General features: G+C 44.8%; 1 protein-coding gene across 7 annotated transcripts in view; it reads left to right on the top strand.

The window, feature by feature from the left end:
- DCUN1D4 (defective in cullin neddylation 1 domain containing 4) overlaps positions 1–12,372 on the top strand; it is a 73,486-nt gene that overhangs the window by 40,227 nt on the left and 20,887 nt on the right. The gene's annotated exons all lie outside the window — the stretch shown is intronic.

The raw sequence follows: 12,372 nt of genomic DNA, 5'->3' as shown, positions 1-12,372 counted from the left end.
GTACCCATAATAAATGTCCTCAGATGAAAAAAGATTTTTTTCTAATTGCCAGCCTGGAATCTCAGCATAATATCTTATTCAGACTAAGTTCTTTCCATTTTGTTCACTGTCACTAGTAATAAAGGTTCTCCAAGCCAAATTAGGCACCTAATTATGTCTGGGCAACTCCATTGTGTTTAATGGAGTTGCACGAGTGTAACTGACTTGGAACTTATTAAAATAAATCTGTTGATGCTGATGAAAGTAATAGAATCCAGGTCCCCTTTTCTTTGCTTTGTTGGCTATGCAGTACTAACAAGAACAAAAAGCAATACGTATGTCTTTTTTTAAGCATTTTTTTACTAATTTTCAGACATAATAAAATTAAAAAGTAAAACAGGATGCACAAAAAATACTACAACATTATCTATAAGAATGTGGCAAATGTACCCATATAAATAGCAAATAGAATAATGAAGTGAGACCAGAAACAATACTTCTTTTTCACAAAACCTAATAAAAGTTTTTATATTGAACATTTCCTCTGCCAAAACATTGAGACAGTACATGAGATCCAGAAAGTAGTGCTGTCTGGAAACAAAGGAAACTGACTTTAGTGCAAATAGTAAAGAAATAGTAAAAAGCTAATTACATTTCTAACATTTTTCTGTTTTAATAATCTAAGGTAGTGCTAGTGTGTGTTTTATACAAGTAAAGAAGTTAAAAATACTCTGCAGGTGTAATTTTAAGGATCTTCATTGTGTCTCTCCACATTTAGATGTGTAACAAGTAGCTCTTCATCTTAAACTCTACAAATATATTTCAGGTGGCTTTTAGGTCTGATTCCACCCAAAAGCTGTCATTCACTGCCAGCAGGGGACTGTCCCACTATTGAAGTTCCTTCCAGTTTTATCTGCACCCACAGCACCAATGGCTTAGCCTGACCTCCATGCTTCCGAGCTTCTCTGAGGAAAATTTCACCTTTTAGTTCATATTTCTGACTAAAAATGTGACTGACTAATTTGTCGATAATTCCCAGCTGTGTCTCAGGACTACATCTGTCTTTTGAGGAACGATTTCCATTGTCTGTGCTTTGCCCTCTGAGTTGTTTGTTGTGATGTCTGGCGCCCCTGCAGGCTTCAGGGAGCAAGTTATGCTGAGAGGCAAAGAGAAGACCTGTCTCTCCTGGTTTTACGCACTCTTTACCAAGGATCTTGTTGGGGAGTTCAGTCTTCTCTGTTACACAGTTCAGTCATGTTCCTTTTGCCCCCAGCGCAGCCTAGGTGGGTTTGCCTTACCTCCCCCTCCTACTACCACCACTTTTTCCCAGGCAGGAAAGGAGGCAGGTAGGATTGGCTCCAGGAGCAAAAAGCCCTTTCCCTCATTCTCTCCATCGGGAGCAATGCCAGAAGAGCGGTGTTAGGTGGAAAATTGTTTCTCAGTGCCTAGAGCTCGCTGTGGAACTCAGCTGCCTTCTGCCCCTCCATCTCCCCTCAAGTTGCAGATGGAGGGCACTGGAGACAGCCCTGGAGAGTATAGTAAAGGGGCCTTTGGGCCAAGTGTACTACCCCATTGCCATCCTGGTAACAGGCCTTCTGGTGTTCCTTATTGATATTGCAGACTAAGGTCTCCAGGAGAAACAGACCCATCTGGCCCATATAGACTCCATACAATAAGAAGTAGAGTCTCTGGGGAGCCTATTCTTGAATGCCATTACCTTCCATGAAAGATGCAGAAAGACCCCATGTAGAGGGTGGGAAAGACAAGAAGCCCAGCCTCTCACAAGGCAAGGAGGTTGCTAGCCGCTTAAAATATTTTGACCCATATCTGAGTCCAATTTTAATGTCTCCTCTGAAGCCTGTTCATAGGGACAAACTCCCAAAGTGGATATTAAATAAATTAAGTCAGTGCTGGTCCCTTGCTTGTCTTCAGAATGCAGCACGGTGGATAATCCTCAGTGTCTTTTTACCCTGCTCCACTTCATGGAGTGTAGCATGACAGATTAATGTAGAAAAGACCAGATTACAGACATGCTGATTATCTGGGTGCACAGGTGTATGCACACAAAAAAGAGGGATTTCTTCCTGCGTAGGGGAGGAAGATCAGCTGCCTGAATCAGAGCTACAGGATAGCATCACCTCAACCCTGGGTGTGAAAGCTCTTAGGTGGCATCAGCACAACAACAAAAACAAATAAAATAACATAGAATTATGAGGTCTTGTTTGACACCATCCATGTATTTCACAAGCAGTGCTAACTGTGGGAATAATATTATAAAGATAGTCCTTCAGCCTAAAAATCCTATAGCCTAAAGGCTTCCCCCTGAAAATGATGATAGGAGCTGAATCTGTTTCATGTACATATAATGGAATCTTGCTCATTGAGATCAGATGCTCAAATAAATCTCACTCTTTTAGTGCTACAGTGGGCAACTTCTTGAGGGACTCGAGGCTATTCATAATCACTGGAAAAGTAAATTTACAACCCTGGCTTCTGACAGATTCTATAGAAAGGAATACAGATCGCATGGCAAGCTAAAGTAGTTCCTAAAAGTGCAACAAGGGAGAATGTCACTTTGCATCTGGTAGCTGGAGCAAATCTGGGGTGCTGAGGGAGGTCAGTTGCAGTGTTCCCTCAAATTTTTGCCACCTATGTGTAGAATTAATTTTGTTATGTGCACCAATATGGAGGTGATGTGTGACATATCACCTCCATATTGGTGCACCTAACAAATTCATGTGGCGGGAGTGAGGCTGAGGGGTTCGGAGTATGAGAGGGCTCAGGGCTGGAGCACAGAAGAATTCAAATACCACTGACTTCCTTATCACCGACGGCCCATTTGAGACAGACCGATTACCACCACAGTACTGCAGGAATTCCATTTCTCCAAGGGGACCTCTTGGCTTCAGAAACACTGTAATCCCTACTACTTGGTACCAATGTAGTGGTACTAACCACATCTCGGACTCTGGAATACCCTGTGGTACCAAGCTATTCCCCTCCGTCCTCTTTATCATCTCTACTTCTATTGAGCGAAGAAGAAGAGGGCAATAATGATAATTTATCTTCTGTCTCAGTTCAAAGCTTCCCAGAGCATTGTCAAGAGACATATCACCTAGAAATACAATAACTAACAGGACAGACAAGGCCCAACCACTTGGTTTGGACACCCTTGGGCACTACTACCTATGCCCTTTACCCCACCCCAGTGGCTATATTGGGACCCATAGAATCATAGAACTGGAAGGGACCTTGAGAGGTCATCTAGTCCAGTCCCCTGCACTCATGGCAGGTCTAAGTATTATCTAGAGCAATGTTTTTCAAACTTTTGTATTGGTGACCCCTTTCACACAGCAAACCTATGAGTGCAACCCCCCTTACAAATTAAAAACACTTTTTTTGTATTTAACACTATTATAAATGCTGGAGAGAAAGCAGGGTTTGGGGATGTAGGCTGACAGCTCGCGACTCCCCCGTGTAATAACTTCATGACTCCTTGAGGGGTTGCGACCCCCAGTTTGAGAACCCCTGATCTAGACCATACCTGACAGGTGTTTGTCTAACCTGTTCTTAAAAATCTCCAATGATGGAGATCCCAGAACCCCCCTAGTCAATTTTTTCCCATGGGTATCCTATAGATACCAGTTCTCTAGAACCTTGAGTGTCTCCCATATAGATAGAGGAATGCAATCTCCCTCAGCTTCCCTTTCTAGACCCTCAGATCCTCAAGAGGAGACCGTTGAGGACCAGGAGGCAAGGCTGAATAAAGAAATTAATTCAGCAACAAACATTTCATCATCCTCTCCAGAGGAAGCCACAATGCCCCCTCCACCAACTATGGCAGACAACATCAAACAATTTCAGGACTTTACCAGGAGAGTGGTGGACTGACTTCACATCCCCCTTGAAGTGAAGACGTTGCAACACAAGCTGCTGGACGTCCTGCATGCATTCTCTTTAGCTCATATTTCACTCCCAGTCAGTGAGGACTTCCTATACCTAACCAAAATCATTTGGCAAACGACAGCCATGATAATACCAACATGCAAATGAGGAGACAAAAATATGCAAATTATCAGGCCTTGATGGCAAATATAATCGTATCAATTATGGGAAATTTTAATGCCTTTATTGAATGTCTCCCAAATGATCAAAGAGAGCAGAACCAAGCCATCATTCCCTAAGGCCAGCCTCTGGCAAGGACAGTACTAGAAACCACAATTGACACCGCGGATGCAGCTGCCTGCTCCGTATCAATGGTGTTAGTAATGAGGGGAGCTTTGTGGCTTCACCTTTCCAGTCTCCCAAGAGAAGTCCCAACAGCTGTGGAGGACCTTCCGTTTGAAGGATCTGAACTCTTTGCGGAGAAGACAGATTCTTCACTGCACCCATTGAAGGACTCAAGAGCCAAGTTGCACTGCTTAGAGATCTACATGCCTGCACAGAAAAGGAAGTACAGCAAATCGCAGAGAAAAGAAAGATCCTAACCTGTCCAGTTCTATCCGTCCCCATCTTAATCAATCATTCACATCAGCCTCTCAGCAGAAAAGACAGCGGATGGAACGAAAGCCGGCAGCCTGCCACACTTAAACTGTACAGTCCTCAACGTTGAAACATCAATGTTGAGACACTGATTGAAGCCCCAGGCTACCACTCCCATCATCAGTTGCTGCAAAACTCAAACTGTCTACATCCCTTCAAACACTGTCCTGTTCTTTTTCGACAAAACTGGGAAAAGATAACATCAGACAAATCTGTATTGGAGATCATCTCCATTGGTTATTCAGTCCACTTTACCTCCTTCCCGCCTACCCATTCCCTCTCTCTGTTCCTCTTCAGGGACCCTTCTCAGAAGAGCTTGCTGCTTCAAGAAATAAATCATCTCCTAAACCTTGGTGCTATAGAACCAGTTCCCAATCAACACAGAGGGAAAGGTTTCCACACAAAATACTTCCTGATACTGAAAAAGAATGGAGGATGGAGACGCATTCTGGATCTGAGGTTTCTAAACAAATATGTAAAGTCACAGAGATTCAAGATGGTTACATTAGCAGCAATAATTCCATCTCTGGACCAGGGAGACTGGTTCTTGGCCCTCGACCTATAAGATGCTAACTTTCATATCGTGATTCCACCATCCCACAGGAAGTTCCTGAGATTCACCTTGAGTCAAGACCATTTTCAATATAAGGTGCTTCCATTTGGCCTATCATCCACATTCAGAGTGTTCTCAAAGGTCCCATCTGTTGTACCAGCCCATCTTTGCAAATCATGGATCATGATACATCCATATCTAGACAACTGTCTACTCAAGGCACAATCCTTCGATGATACCCTGTTACCTGTGCAAAAGACTATAAATCAGTGGTCCCCAAACTTTTCAGGCTCATGCCTCCTCTTGCCCCTGTCTATGCCTCCTCTGGGGCCAGGAGCAGGGCCGCAACTGGCAGGGGTGCACAGACAGAAGTAAGGGGGTTGAGGCTGGACTGCAGCTGAGGGTGAGTTTGGGGCTGGGGCCGGAGCAGAGTTTGGAGCGGGGCTGGATGGCATTCCTTCCCTGCCTCCCCCCCATGGGGGCAGGCCTGGGCCCTGCTGTGCCCTCCGAATGTTCTGCTGTGCCCCCCAGGGGACCGCACAGTTTGGGGACCTCTTCTATAGATGTATTCACACAGTTGGGACTACAACAGAATGCTCAAAAATTGACTCTGACTCTAGTACAACAGCTTGAATTCATAGAAGCTGATCTCAATGTGGTAAAGGCCAATGTCTTCCTACTATTACACAGATTCAACACCCTAACCATCTTAATCAATCATTCACATCAGCCTCCAGACCTTAGCCAGAAATTGCCTTCAAATACTCAGACACCTTTGTGATAAGTCATGCAAGGTTCCACGTGCGTTGCCTTCTGGCATGACTCAAAATGATATATCCACCAAAAAGAGACAGATAGAACAAAGTACTGTCAATGTCCTTGATAGCCAAAGACTCTCAAAAGGTGGAAATATCTGCAGAATATCTGCACAGGGGCCTCCTCCAGTGTTGATACAGACAACAGATCCATCTTTACTGGACTGGGGAATTCACCTAGACGATCACATGGTTCAAGGCAAATGGTCCCACTTAGAATCAACACTACATATCAACCTATTGGAGCTCAGAGCAGTTAGGAATGTTTGCCTACCATTTGATGAAGGCAAACATGAAAGTCATGGCTGACTACATAGAATGTATATTCCACATAAACTGCCAGGGAGGAGCAAGATCACTATCCATTTGCGCAGAAGCAGTGACACTATGCAACTGGTGCATTCAGCAGAGCATCATTATATCATCAGCCTACATGCCGGGTGGAGAATACCACTGTGGACACACTCAACAGAACATTCTTGCAGAAACATATATGGGAAATGGACCCAGTTGTTCTCCACAATTAATTTTGGTGTCGTGGAGTCCCAAAAATTGACTTATTTGCCATGACCCCACTCACCAAAATGCTTTCAGTGCTTTCCTGAAATATGCCAGGAATAATATAATGGGGAAGGAATAATGTGGTAGCCCTGCTATTTTCCACTGTTAGAATGGTAGAGCAAACACAAAACAGTGAATCCTCTGCAGTTCTAGACCAAAATATTTTTTACCTAGTATCAGCAGGGAAAGATGAAGAACTTACTTTTGTCCATGTTGAGCTTCAGTTGACAGCTGGTGGACATCTGCCGGGAGATGTTAGAAAGACTGGGCTAAGATTTAATTTGATTGGAGGGAGACAGATCCAGAGCAGAGAGAGAATGAGGGCTCAGGGATTCTGCATTAGCAGATCTTAATGCAGGATCTGACTTCTGTTGCTGTTTTTTTTTAATTGTAAAGCATTTAGCCTGCTTTTGTAGATTAATGTTGTTAATCTGTCCTCTTCCTAGAGTTCTGAGGAGGTTATATCAGGGGTGAGCAAACTTTTTGACTTGAGGGCCACATCTGGGTATGGAAATTGCATGGCGGGTCATGAACGCTCACAAGATTGGGGGTTGGGATGCAGGGGGGGTGAGGGCTCCGGCTGGGGGTGCGGGCTCCGGAGTGGGGTTGGGGATGAGGGGTTGGGGGTGCAGGAGAGTGCTCTGGGCTGGGATCGAGGGGTTTGGAGGGTGCGGGGGGATCAGGGATGGGTCGGGGGTTGGGACATGGGAGGAGGTCGGGGTGCAGGCCCTGGGAATGTGTACCTCAAGCTCCTCCCAGAAGCAGTGACATGTCCTCCCTCCGACTCCTACATGGATGCGGCCAGGCAGCTCTGCTTGCTTCCTCGTCCACAGGCACTACCCCTGGAGCTGCCATTGTCTGTGGTTCCCGGCCAATGGGAGCTGCAGGGGCGGCGCTTGGGGTGGGGACAGTGTGTGAAGCCCCCTAGCTGCCTTTATGAGGGGGGGACATACCGCTGCTTCCGGGAGCCATGCAGAGTGGGGCAAGTCCCTGATCCTGCTCCCTGGTGGGAGCTTGAGAGCTGGATTAAAAGGTCTGGAGGGCCGGATGTGGCCCCCAGGCCATAGTTTGCCCACCCCTGAGTTATATGAATATTTTTGAAGAATGAAGATTAGGTTGCAGTGAGATCTTGATCTTTCTGTTGTAGCCATCTTATGTAGAGCAATCCAAGGTTAAAAGAAATAGATCTGTGATTTTATTTTGATTAGTGTGGCTTTAAGAAGCTGCTTTCATGCTATTTACACTCTCTGAGGGCACGTCTTCACTAGCAACATTAAGGTGCTGCCGCGGCAGCACTTTAACGTTGCTTGTGTAGTCGCGGCACAGTGCTGGGAGAGAGCTCTCCCAGCACTCTAAAAACCCATCTCCATGTGGGACATGGCTACCAGTGCTGGGAGCGCTGCCTATACTGGCACATTACGGCGCTGAGACTTGCAGCGTTGGGGAGTGTTTTTTCACACCCCTGAGCAAGAAAGTTGCAGTGCTGTAAAGTGCCAGTGTGGACAAGTCCTTAGATACTGATCCTGCAAACAGTTATGCATGTGGAAGGCTCCCATGCATACACGTTTGCAGGATTGGGGCTTTAGTGAATGGATACTGGAGCAAAAACGTGGATAGGGCTAGCTCATGACATTTGCAAGGTTACATTTCAAACAAAGTTTACAAAGGTGTTAATGGCTTACGATAAGAGAGAAGATGATTCTTTTAACAACATAATTCTTTTGGAGTGTTGTAGACATCTGTAAACTGATCTTATGATTTTTTTTAAAATATCCTGTTACTAATTAATACATGGTAAATTGTTAAAACTGGAAGAACTTCACTATGGATGCTGTTTATTAGTTTGGCCTTTCAATTAGAGTTGGATTTCAGGCAATGATTACCATTAAGTTTTAGAATTTGTTTGGGGAGAGTTACTGGAAACCATTAAGGCCTGATCTTTGCTATCTAGTGTAGTTCTGGCTCTTCAGAGTACTCCGATTGACTCATAAGTAGCAAGCAGTAGGTGTGGTGCTAGGTGTTTTGTAGGATGAAGACCTTATTTGCAAGCTCTTTGAAGGAGGGATCTGTGCAAACTCTGAAGCCATGTGTTTATGTGCTCCAGGGCTGCTTCTCTTGAGTTTTTGAGTTGGGGGGACACACACACACACACACACACTCTCTCTCTCTCTCTCTCTCTCTCTCTACCCATAACCAACCACTTGATGTCTTACTTTCCTTCGTATTTTCAACGTTGTCACTTGTTTGTTTGTAGTTTTGCTTGCTGTGTTATTACTTTTTTTACTGTTCTTTGTGCATGCAGTATTAATCAAATTAAGAGTTGACATCTCAGAGAAATTTTATAGCCTAAGTGAATGCCTTTTACTCTGTTTTCTAATATCAGAAAATACTGTATTAATATTTGCGATGAGAGCATGACTATTTCTAGTTGACTCATAGATTTATTTAGCATCTTAAAGCTGAGCTATGTGTGCAGATAATATGCATGCAAGAGGGATAGTTTTGTGTACTGCAAAAGTTGATAGCATGCTAGTGTTTTGGCATATGCTTCATTTTTGAGAGCAGCTTTCCCTGAAGATTTAGTGGTCTATGGTAGGAGTAGTTTATTAAATTGGGCGTCTAGTGCATATTTTTTATCATCATCATCACTCCCATAATCGCATAGGTTGTTGGGGCATCATCACTGATGAGCAATCAACCAATTGTCTCCACCCCTGACGATTGTGTGTCAGTGCTCGAGTCTCCACAAAGTCCATTCCTGTCCACACTTTTATGTTGAAAATCCATCTCTGCTTCTGCCTGCCTCTTCTCTTCCCCTCTACTGTCACCATATGATGAGCATGTTTTCTGTGCTTTTACTTAATGCCCATGACTTTGTTTTATTTATGTTGCTGTTTTCAGTATGCCACATTTTGGTGTGTTTACTAGCTTGAGTTGTTAGGATGATAAAGTACATGTACTCGAAGGGCAGTGTTAATTTTCTTTTTATTTGATTTCATATTAAATAAACACCTTAAGCAGTGCACCTTGTTAATTATCCCTTGTTTTAATATTCTTCCTTCTTCTTCCATACCTATGAACTGTTTAAAAATATATATTATAGCTATGTTCTTTGTTTGTATGGTGGTGCACATCTGCATATTACCTTGATATTAGTGCTGCACATAACAAAATTCATTCTGCACATGGATGGAAAAAATTAGCGGGAACATTGGATACCACTACCCCGTATGGGGTTTGTCACGGAGTCCCCGGGCAGTGCTCTGGAACTGCTCCCTAATAAGCCAGTCAGGACTTTGGGGAGTCTCCTCTTCCTTGGAGCAGACTGTCTTCAGGGCAAGAAGATCACACGGCTTCACCTTCCTGGATCAGACCTTGGAGCATTCAACATATGCCCCTCCGTGCACTTCCCACAGCGAGTCCGCCCAGGCAGGGTCCTGGTGAAACCAGAGGGTCCTGCACACCCCCACTTCGCAGTCAGACGTGACTCTTAGCCAGCCAGGAAAACAGAGGTTTATTAGATGACAGGAACGCGGTCTAAAACAGAGGTGGTAGGTACAGAGAATGGGACCCCTTAGCCGGGTCCATTCTGGGGCCCAGTGAGCCAGACAACCCTGTCTGCCCTCACTTCCCGTCCCCAGCCGGCTCCAAACTGAAACTCCCTCGAGCCCCTCCTCTCTGGGCTTTGTTCCTTTCCTGGGCCAGGAGGTCACCTGATCTCTTTGTTCACCTTTAGCCATCCCCTTGCAGGGGGGAAGGGCCTTGAGCATTTGTTGCCAGGAGACAGAGTGTCAGCCATTTATGCATGCTGGAGACTTAAGAAATGCATATGGGGAAACTGAGGCACCCATACAGTATTCAGAGGAAACATTAAGAACAGTCCCACTTCGTCACAGGCTTTGATTACTTCTACACTCACCGCAACCTAGGCTCTTTAGTTATATCAAACCATACAAGAAAAGTTGAGATTGAACAAAAGTACATAGAATGGCAAAGACCCCAAATGCCTCAGCCTGTTTGGGAGGAAATTGTATTCCTTGGCTTTGCTAAAAATAATGGTGGATAATTGCCAAGCACTGCTAACCAAATATGACTGGTTGACACTTTTCTCTGCAAAGCTGCTTCATGACAGCAGAGAGTAGCTTAAGGCTATAATTAAGACGTCTCAGACAGGTCTATGGCCATCACAGTGACCATGCACAATGTATTGTGGCTCCAAGTTTTGGACATCCTGAGAAAGGAGTAGGTCATGATTGAAGACTTGCCTTCTGAGGACTCAGAGCTGTTTAGCAAGAAGACAGTGGTGTGCACATGCTGAAGGACTCCAGAGATACTCTACATGCTCTAGGGATTTATACCCCTTCTCTGTAATTCAAACAGTCGCATCCCCAGCTACAGCCCAGACTCAGTGCACACTGTCTTACCACCACTACGATGGAATATCATGCCAAAAAGAGCCCAAGATATGAGATTGCCAGCATTTCTCTTCCTCAGCAATGCACACTACTTCTTCAACACATGAACAGATTTGATGAGGTGTTTGAGAGCTGCAGCAGACTCAGTCTAGAGAGCAGAACTTTCAGAAGCTCCTTCACTCTTTTACACTGAGCTCAAATTGTCTTGATATCAGACAGACGGGTGTTTAGGCCTGGTCTGCGTTACAAAGATTTGCTGGCATAGATGTGTTGGCTAGGAGTGTGGGAAAAAATCACACCCCTTCTGACATAGCTGTGTTAGCTAAATCCATGGTGTAGCTGCAGCTATGCCAACAGGAGAGTGCTTCTGTCAGTTTAGCAAATGTTATTAAGGGATGTGGTGTAGCTATGCCAGCAGAATTTCTCCTTCTGCTGGCTTATACAGCATCTACACTAGGGGACTCTGCAAGCATAGCTATACTGGCCCAGGGTCTGCAGCAGTAGTTCTCAACCTTATTTACCTTTGTGGCTTGCATATGCAGCTCTCTTTGTGTTACTGGGCCTCATCTGCACAATATATATATTACCTGTATGGCCCTGAGGATGTCACATGGGCTGCAGCTGTGTGCTGATGGGGCTGCAAATGGCCCGTGAGCCACAGGTTGAGAACCTGCTCAAAGCTCTAGGTCCAACCTGCCTTACCCATTCTTTTACAGAGAAAAGGTGTTGATGAAGCTACATCCCAAAGATGGTTTTGGAAATCTGCATGAACCAGTCCAACAGCATACCTGTCTTCTCTCTTGGCATTGAATGCAGCTTTGTGAAGAAGACGCTGCATGCTTTTGACATCTCCAGAGTCTTGCTCTGTTACCTCAACAGGACTGCCTTTCTGTCCCTGCCTCCTTGTGGCCATATTTAACACCTTGAAAGGCCAAACTATCTCTTTTGCAGAGAATCTCGAAGTGGATCACACTGTATTTTCACCTCCTATCTATTGGCAGGTGTGTCGCTCGCTCCAAATGTCAAGGCACATTCCACCTGGGCACAGGCAGCATTGTCGGCCTGCTTCAGAAATGTTCCAGTCTCTGAGATCTGCAAGGCGGCTACATTGAGTAACTTTCTGTACTTTTGTTAAATGTTATGCACTTGACATAGCAGCTAGGTCAGATTGCAAGTTTGGCAGAGCAATCCTTCAGTGTGTTTTATACAGTTGGAATTCCTGACTCCCACTGTCCAGGGGGGATACTGATTGCCAGTTACCTACAGTGGGATTTATATTGACACAGGCTGAAAGGTAAAGTAGTTGCTTACCTTACAGTAACTGTGTTTCTTTGAGATACTCATTGTGAATCCCATGACCCACGCTCCATCCCCACTTTTCAGAGGCCTCAGCAACACAGACTTTGAATTGCAAGGAAACTGTGGGAGCATGGTGTTGCCTCCATTCCTCCCCCCATTTTGCTCGTGTGAGAGTATGAGGAGGCTTATGGTGCATGTGTTGCCCTAA

This window comes from Gopherus flavomarginatus, chromosome 3 (genome assembly GCF_025201925.1).
Source record: "Gopherus flavomarginatus isolate rGopFla2 chromosome 3, rGopFla2.mat.asm, whole genome shotgun sequence".
Classification (NCBI taxonomy): Eukaryota; Metazoa; Chordata; order Testudines; family Testudinidae; genus Gopherus; species Gopherus flavomarginatus.
The sequence above is the reverse complement of the archived record's forward strand: the minus strand, read 5'-3'. Positions and strand labels throughout refer to the sequence as shown.